The sequence below is a fragment of the Parus major genome, chromosome 5 (genome assembly GCF_001522545.3).
Source record: "Parus major isolate Abel chromosome 5, Parus_major1.1, whole genome shotgun sequence".
Lineage (NCBI taxonomy): Eukaryota > Metazoa > Chordata > Aves > Passeriformes > Paridae > Parus > Parus major.
The window spans coordinates 17,481,565-17,490,304 of record NC_031774.1 but is presented as its reverse complement, the minus strand read 5'-3'; the positions used below and the strand labels follow the sequence as shown (position 1 = coordinate 17,490,304).

The following is an 8,740-nucleotide window of genomic DNA, read 5'->3' as shown; positions in this document are numbered from 1 at the left end:
AAATAAAATAACCCTGTAGACTGGAGAGGAGGATAGAATCCAGCCTTCCCAGAATCTCTCTGCTTCTTAGTGCTCTTGACACTCCATTGTATGTTCTATTCCTACTCAAACTTAGTAAAGCTTGTCCCTTTCCGTTATAGACAGTTTTCCACTGTGGCAGCCTCTTCCTGATGCTCTTGTGCAGTGTTTCCAACTCCCCCTTCATCCCTTTCTGTGATTACCTCAAATCCACTCTGCTGCAGTAACCAAGTCCATAGGAGACCTCAGCCTTGATGTTATTCATAGCAAAGGTGGACACTGTCCTGCAGTGCAGCTGCCCATTGTCAGAGCTAAAGATCCTGAGTTACAGAGCTCCCTGGGAGCTTATGGTGGTACCAGTATTCCCACATCAAGTATGATCCAGGTTAGCTATTGGAAGGTTTCCTTGGCAGTTAGGCTCTGCTCTTGTGTCACTATCCTAGGCTGTCCTGAGAGATAGTCCTCCCACACAGTTGCCTTCAAGAACAGCACAGGCCTAGAAATCATCCCTTCAGTCAGAGATGTGACATAGTTGACCTCTCCAGGGTATTTCTACACCTATTTCACACAGATTCTCTTCTTGCTGACAGTTACCCCTTTCCTTATCACAGAACTTTCCCACACTGAAGCCATAAAGTCGACCACAGCATCTTGGAGGTTTTGTCTGCAGTTTGGTCATCCCCTTTCTTCTGCTGCTTCTCCATCAGGGAAGGTGAAAAGCAGAAGAGGACTCACAGACACTTGAATTTTGCAGGACTGGTGAAGGTCAATTGCATGTTTCTAGGTAACTTCTCAGGCAGATGCTCATGAGCTCAGCAGTGGTGTGACTCTGTGTGTGTGTGTGTGTGTGTGTGTGTGTGTGTGTGTGTGTGTGTGTGTGTGTGTGTGCAAATCACCCAGATACTCCCTGAGGGCTTTCAGGGGACCAATGCTAAACATTTCAGAAGTCCGACCTCCTGTAAGATTCCTAAGCTGAGATGTCCAAAGCAACATACTGCAAATTTCTTCTCTGGTTTCAAACTCATGACTTTGTGTTTTCCTGCTTTCAGACTTCAGCTGGGGAAATACTGAGGTTAACGTACAAGAACACTGATCACAAATGTTACATGAATCCAAGTGATTGATGGCATTTCAGCCATTGACTATCATAGCTTGTGTTAATCTACAGATGTTGTATTAACTCTGAGCCATTTCCCAGTTCTCATTAGCAATATGCTTTGATGGGGTAGAAGGTGTTAGCTGTATTTTCCCTTCAGTGAGCTGTTTAATCATTGGAGCTTACTAGCAGTGGGATTTGGGGGACTTACGTGATCACAAAGTGAATTAAGAGTAAAACAGTACTCTCCCTCTGGCTTCTCTGGGACAGCGCACAGGGGAGGAAATGGGTTCAGAGCTGCTCTCTTTCCCCATTTAAGCAGCACTGGTGTGCTCCAGTGAGGACTAAGCAGGAAGCTGCTGCCTCCTTAGTTAAGATCTTGCTGGTTTTTGGGAGTACACTCAGACCAGCTCTCCTGCAGATCAGCACATGCCAGTGAACTTGTTGTAGCATGTTTAGCTGCACGTTCTTGTTGGCTTACTGAGGTTTGATCCAAAGCTTACTGCAGATACAGGGAAGATTAATGTACTTCTTCAGTGGTCTTTGGTCTTCTCTGTGGAAGCAAAAATACAACTGTGATAGATACATGGGTGAGTGAACCCTACATTACCACCACATTTCACTCTGAGGAGATGGCAAAAGGGATTCTGCAGCCCAACCTTGTGCATCCCAGAGCAGTAAAAGCAACATGAATCCTACTTAATAAGTAATTCAAAAGCACTTTCTGGTTTGTGAATCATCTTCATCACAGATTTTCTGAGACTCTTGGGTAATGAGACAAGAACAGTGCACCTTCTGTAGTCTTTTCTACCTGCTCACTGGGCTGCCAGGCTGCTCTGGCCCTTATTTTGAGCTGTTCTTCTAAACTACTTTCTGCCACTAAGCAATTCTCATCTAGAGATCTCAGACATGAAGTAATCCTCCCAGCTTTTCTATAAAAAAAAGCTAACTACCATTAAACCTGTTTTACAGGTGGGTAAGCTGAGCTCCAGTCTGCCTGAGATCACAAAGCGTTATTTAGGACCAAACTGGCTGGGCTGACACATTCCTGCAGCAGGGATGACCGCTTTTCTTAGAGGAAAAGAGTGCCCAGGCAGAGGGAGGGCTGGCCTCTGTTTATGTGCATGCTTTGCACATGACTGTGAAGCACATAAGCCTCACTGGCTGCGTGGCTGGAATCCAGGTGTCCCTCAGATGAAGATGCAAGTGTAGGGTAAACTAAAATGCCATGCTCGGCTCTTTGTGCTGAGCCATCCGGCAGGTGGGAATGCACAACTCTGCCTGATTGCTTATGCCTGAGTCACCTCCTTCAGCATTTGCCATTGCCTAGCATGTTAGCATGCTGCCTGCTGGATAATAAATGACTTCATCTGCTGCAGCAGTGAGGATACTATTAAAAATTAACCCTGGGAAATGGTCCTGCATATTTTTTTCAGTCAGAGCAGACAAGGGGGAAGAAGAGATGAATGCTGTTGAAATGGGATTTGCAGAAAAGGCAAGTGGTAAGTTTTTAGTAATGGGGATGGTTCAGGCTTCAGTTTAATCACTGCAGATGTTGGCAATCGATGATCAAAATTCAGAGGGCTTAAGGTACTTGATAAAGTTAAAAGCAGTGCAGGTAGAAAAGACTCAATAGGCATATTGCAGAGGAGGTTAAAGAATGGGATAAATGGAGATTACTGTGCTGACATGTAATTTATGACCTGTTTGCAGAAATAAATGAATTTATCACGTGGATGTTATTACCCCTTGTAAGGAAGGATGCCTGTAGATGAAACACTCTCCAGTTTTGGTTTATGTATTGCACACTTTCCTCATAGTGTCACACTTAAACCACACCCTACCTATAGCAGCATGCAGAGTATATTTACAGAAGTGAAGGATTTGTATTAAATATCTCAGGAAACAGAGCAACTGGCAGACAGACATTTCATTTTCTTGGCTTCTCTTGCCTCCAGCACCCACACAGTATCCATCAAATTGTCTGGAGTCAAATCCTCACAGGCTGCATTTGAAGCTTGGGCAAGGAGCCAGCCCAGTTTAGAGAGCAAAGTCCTGTCTGTCCACACGCACTTAGCACTGTCTGTGTGCTGCAGTCTGGAGCAGGGGAGCTCAGCCTTAGGCTCAAAAAAAATACCCCTTTAACTCCCTTTGAATTGTTCCAGGAAAGGGATTTGGTCTGAAGCCTGCAGACGCATGTATTAATGGTTCCATTGTTGACACAAAAATTGCACCTTGTTCTGAGACGTCATTCAGCTGGCTTTGGTACAGCAGCAAGCAGCACGTCCCATGCTGAGCCCATCCTGAGGGATGGCCCAGCTCCTTGAGCTGCTCCATTCGTGGATGGTTGGTACCTATAGATGGTCTGGATGGCAACACAGGCTGTAGTGCCAGGTGCACTGACTGTGCAAGCAGATCTGCCCTCTGGCTGGCATGCTTTCTTCCAGAAGCATATTGTGGCTGCTGATTTCACAAATGTACTGTGATATGACAGCACCTATCCAAGGGCCAAGCTGAGGTCGTCATGTTTGTCCTGAGTCACCTGCTCATCTCCACATGGCAGAGGTATTTTAAAATGTTGGGCTTAAGCAACATTTCCTGCTGCAAAATGGAAAAATTATATAAAGTTCCTTCATAAAAAGTGTTAAAAATTTGCTGGATGAAAAGTACTCAGGTATTGTCCAAACTGGAGACAATTCTTACTCTAAGATCTTTCTTTACCTGTGATATTTATGGAACCATGGTTGAAATATTCCTCAGGCTAATTCCTGCATTTTATTTATTGTCTCTCCTTTCTCTCTCCATCCAGACAGAGCTTTGTCATTAGCCCTAGTCCCTGGTACCTACATACAGCTCTTTCTGCAGCCAAGCATGCTGCTGGAACAAGGACTTTATTTTCATGATTGCTGACCAAGAGTTATCACAACAGTTGTCACCAACACAACACCAATTTATAAACATGGTCTTGGTGGAGGTTTTGGAAAGCCCAATAGCTTAGAGTTAGTTTGGCACCTCTTTGCGGAGTAGATGGTGCATGTTGAAATCACTTCCTTTAACTTCAATAGATTTGAGATCACACCCATAGTGGGGTTATTTATTTCCCTCCCCTTCACCCCCACACCCCTTCCCCATCTTTATATTTCACTCTCCAGGTTGCCAAGGGCTGTGTGTGTTGCTTATGTGTTGTGAGGAGAGTATCTCAAAGAAGAAAGAAGTGACCTGTGCAAACAGCTGTAGACATACGTCCAGCAGCCCAGTTCTCTACAAAAGGAAATTGTGATCTACGCCTGGAAAATGTGCTTCCACAAGCCAGGAGCTAACCAGTAAACAGTGAATATATAGTTGCATCCTAGACACTTGTGCTTCCACTGGCTTTTAAGGAGAATGAGAAGGAAATGCCTTTTTAACACCAGCTCAACTCGTAACTTGATCTGCTACTGCAGAGAGGAATCAACTGATAGCTTAGATTTTAGCCAGCTGCCAGTGTTTGGTACACAAGGTTACTTGGAATGGTCTTGGAATGGGTTAGTACATCCACAGCATGGCATAGCAAGTGACCATTGTAGGGCAGGATAGGGGAAGCTTTTGTGTATTCCAAGGAACACAGGTTCTGTCAGTGGTCAGGAGTTGCTGGGGAGATACACATTTCACTTTGTCAAAAATCCATCTCCATTTCTAGCAGAGGGAAAGTCTAGGAATGAAAGGTCTTTGCTCAGACTGTGAATGAAGTGAATGAAGATGTCACTACAGGAGCTCCACAGTACTACAGGAGCTTCATGGCTCCTACAGGTATCAGTAGTTTGTGGATATGGGGGGATTCTCATTCTGAATTTCTGTCTTCTTCTGAAGGGATTTGCTCAGCCATATGCCCACCACCCAGCTCAGGCACTAGGAGTTTCTGTTCAACCAATTTAAGTGTTAACCCAAGGTATCTTTTAAGGTGTTTCAAGAAAAGAGGATGAAGTGCTCAGCCAAAAGTACAGACATTCAGGCCACAGAGCAGTGATAACGTGCAGGTTTTCATGGCCAAGGAGTTGGCCTACAAACGTGACTGGAGTCCCTTGTGGAAAACAACATGCCATGGTCACTGTCATGTACTGTCACCAGACAGTGGGGCTGCTGACAGATCCAGCCTTGAAAACTGTTGAGCAAGTCTTTTGAGGTAGGTGTGAGATTTGTGTGGACTGGGATGTGTTTTATGGTTTTCAATACTTGGAAACACTACCTGAGCATCTGTCTGGGTCTCAGCCAGCATGCTGAGTTAGATAATGAAGCTGAATTTTTACTGAAACTTCTAGACAGTACATAAAACATACAGAAGCATACCAATAATATTATTTTTTCATCACTAATCTAACTTAGCTGCTGGAATGTAAATACACAGTCCTTTTTCTAAGCACATAGTATGCAGAAGCAGAGCCAAGGCTGTAAAGAGAGTGCCTGGAAATCAGGTCTCTCCTGTCATTTTGGGGACAAGGAAACATTCTTCATTCCCTATGAAGATGGGATTCCTTCTAGTAGTCTAGAGGAAGTTATACATGGCAATGACCCAAATATAGATTAATCCCAAGGCTTTTCAAAGAGGCTATCCATGGAAAAGGCAACCAGAGCTGCTTAAATTATAGGGAAAATCCAAGAATGGTATGGTGGTGTCTTGCAACTCAACTCCCAGCTGCCTGCAGCAGAAACAGAGGTGTAAAGTCAAGAGTTCCTTTGACAGAGCAGAGAGGACCATTTTTGCCTTTGCTCAGTTCACTATTCACTGATGCTGAGCCAGAAGGAAGCACAAATCACCTCATAGAGATGAAACAACCCTGGGGATGGGCAAGTCACTTGAGGCAGAAGGAAGACTTTGGCTCTTAGAATGTTAGGACAAAGAGCTGTGTCTTCCAGACTACAGGTGCTGGCCTTAGGATTACATGGGCGAGCACAGGGATGGATGCACAGTGCTTGTTCCAGCCTGCAGAACTGCCTGGCCCCATTTATCTACCTGCTGATCTCCTCCTTCCACATCTGCAGACTGCACTCCAGCCACCCTATTTCCTGTCCTGCAGGACAGGGATTTGTTGAGGACTTTTGCTGTTGTCTGCAGCATGGCTCACAATGGTGCTGTTGCTGTGATGGCTGAAAGCCCCAGTGTACACGAGTTGCATTCAGAGTAAGCTTGGAGCTATGCAAAGTGCATGCAAACTGGTGCTTTGACCTGATTAAATTTTTTTAAAGCCACAATTTCACCACTGCTTCACATCATATGTTGTCACAGTGATGGGAAGTGAAAATAACAACCCCTTTCTGATTTGCTAACATTTTATTGTGGCTTTGCATTGGCACAAAAAGTAAGTACACATTGGAAAGCTGCTGTTTTCCCTCTCTGAAGACAACTAGATGAATTTCCCAGCTAAATCCTGCTTGGAAAAACAAACCTAAAAAGCGCAGTGAGGCCACAGGTTCCTTTACACTGCAGCAAGTGATGAAAAAGAACAAATGTTGCTCCTGAAAAGCTATGGAGAAAAAGTCACTGACTGTAACTCCTTTCCAACATCAATTCATTTTCCCCTTAGTTTAATGCTGAAAACAAAGTTGTAACTCAATCATTGACCATGGAATTCATCCCAGAAGAAATGCAAGGACCACCAACAATGTGGTCCAGGTGTGGATTATAAATATCATCAGGAAGAGACATTCTGTGTCCCATGGGCATTAATCCTGCAGCCAGTGCTCTTCCTTTTATATTTTGATTTTAAGCCTGCCAGTTTTAAGGCTTCTCAGCAAGACTCTCTCTTGCAGAGGATTCCTACCACAACAAGCACAGTAATACACCTAAACTGAATGAAGCCTATGGTGGTACTACACTTGCAACAATTTTTACCAATTCTTTGGTAAAAATTACCATCTGGCAGCTGCAGAGAAGCTTTGGACTTGTCCCATACCATGGGACAGGATACCACACACTGGAAAAGCATATGTGGGCAGCCAGCTTTCCAAAACCAGGAAATAGTTTGACCCAAAAGAAACTGGGAAAGGTGGAGGGCCTTGAAGAGAGGCACTAAACAATAATAATTTATATACAGGCATTTCAAGTTACCATTGATTCATCTTAAGTCAGGAATTATATAAACAAGGGAGCATAAGCATACTTTTCTGGCTCTCAGTATTTTTATTTTTTTTCAGATAAGAAGGTTTTGTTTCCTTTTTCCTGTAAAAATGTAAAAGTAGAAAAATATTACATTTACTAATTTATTTATTTACATCTTTTCATTACAATTAAGGTAGAAATAGGAAATAACAATTCCTTCTGGAATTGGGCAGTCCTGGCTCAGTGACTCAAATATTAATACAGTGCCCTATCTCACCTTTGCTACCCCATGTCTTTCATCCCAATCAGTCATCTTGACTGCACAGTAATGCAACTGCTTCTGAGTAGAATCTCTTGGTCATGAGCCAGAATCTGCTTTTCTAAAGCAGTAGTACAAAGGAAGGAAAGATCCCTCTGATGTGGCATTTACACTGGGTATTGCTTGAAAGTAAGTGGGATTGTGCCAGAGTTCTTCCCTCATAGCAGAGCTGAGCCAGGGTTTAAGCTAAGGAGATATCCCAATACAACTGAAGCCTGTCTTAAGCTTACCTTTTCCCTAAGAGACCCTGCACCATGACAAAGTACCATTTGCTGGTTTGATTGCCTTCTAGTACCCCAAAAATTTACCAAGCCAAGAAGGGTGTTCACTTTCTTGAGTGAGCATGCAGCAGTGAGAGGAGACAGGTTCTGTCACTCAGCACTGGCTCCGAACCTCGGAAGTGTGTGGTCACCTTCAAAGGCCACACACAGTTTCTGTGTGACTTTGGTGACATCAGTAGTTTGGTTCCCTTGTTTATAGAAGCAAGGGCAACATAGAACTATGAATTCCCATCTTTCAGTGTTAGTTAAAATACTCTATAAAAACTGTTATTACAAGTTTTTCCAGGTCTAGTTCAGTTTGAAAAGATACAGCTTTTTACAAAATGCCAAATGTTTCCTGACGAAGCTTTCCTTTCTGATTGCAGTTTATGAATTCACATGAGCCTGTAAAAAGGAGCAAAAACAAATGCCCAGATTCATTGAATCGGAGATGTTTTATTAATTGGATTCTCTCATTGCCCTTTCTATTCATGCCAGGTGCAGCAACAGAAAAATATATTCAATTCACAGACTTCTGTCATCCCCCGGATCTTTGGATCGGTTGTTTTTCCCTCTCAGCCTCATTCATTGCTTCTTCTGGGATGAACTTCTAAACACCTGCTGTGGTTGAAACTGTTCTTACATCATCTCCTGAACACAGTGACTTTAATCACATGAAATCATGAGGTTAATGCCATAGTTGAGACTTCAAAGCTGTTTCTGCAGACCTGAGCTGATTTTTTTTTTTTTGAAAATGCTATGGTAGCTGCTGGTTCTTAACCAATAGAAGAATTAGAAGAATTACCAAAGATGTCAGTATTCTGCTTAACATGCAATACAAGAAGATGGGAAAATTTTCTAGCAGAACTGCTGTCTGGGTGGGGGTGGCAGTACCGTAGGATGAGTTCTCCACTTAATCTCAGGTTAGTTTTGAATTTTGTCTTTTTGTATAAAATGAATTACCTACTTGA

General features: G+C 43.3%; 1 protein-coding gene across 2 annotated transcripts in view; it reads left to right on the top strand.

Moving 5' to 3' along the window:
• The window catches only part of LRRC56 (leucine rich repeat containing 56), a 78,865-nt gene that overhangs the window by 8,561 nt on the left and 61,564 nt on the right, over positions 1-8,740 (top strand). The window contains exons 3-5 of one of the 2 annotated variants that reach the window (XM_015630052.2): positions 630-2,616; positions 4,267-5,276; positions 8,268-8,692. The exons of the other annotated variant lie outside the window; for it this stretch is intronic. The gene's annotated coding sequence lies outside the window, so the exon portion shown is untranslated. The remainder of the gene's footprint in view (positions 1-629; positions 2,617-4,266; positions 5,277-8,267; positions 8,693-8,740) is intronic. 2 annotated transcript variants of the gene reach the window in all.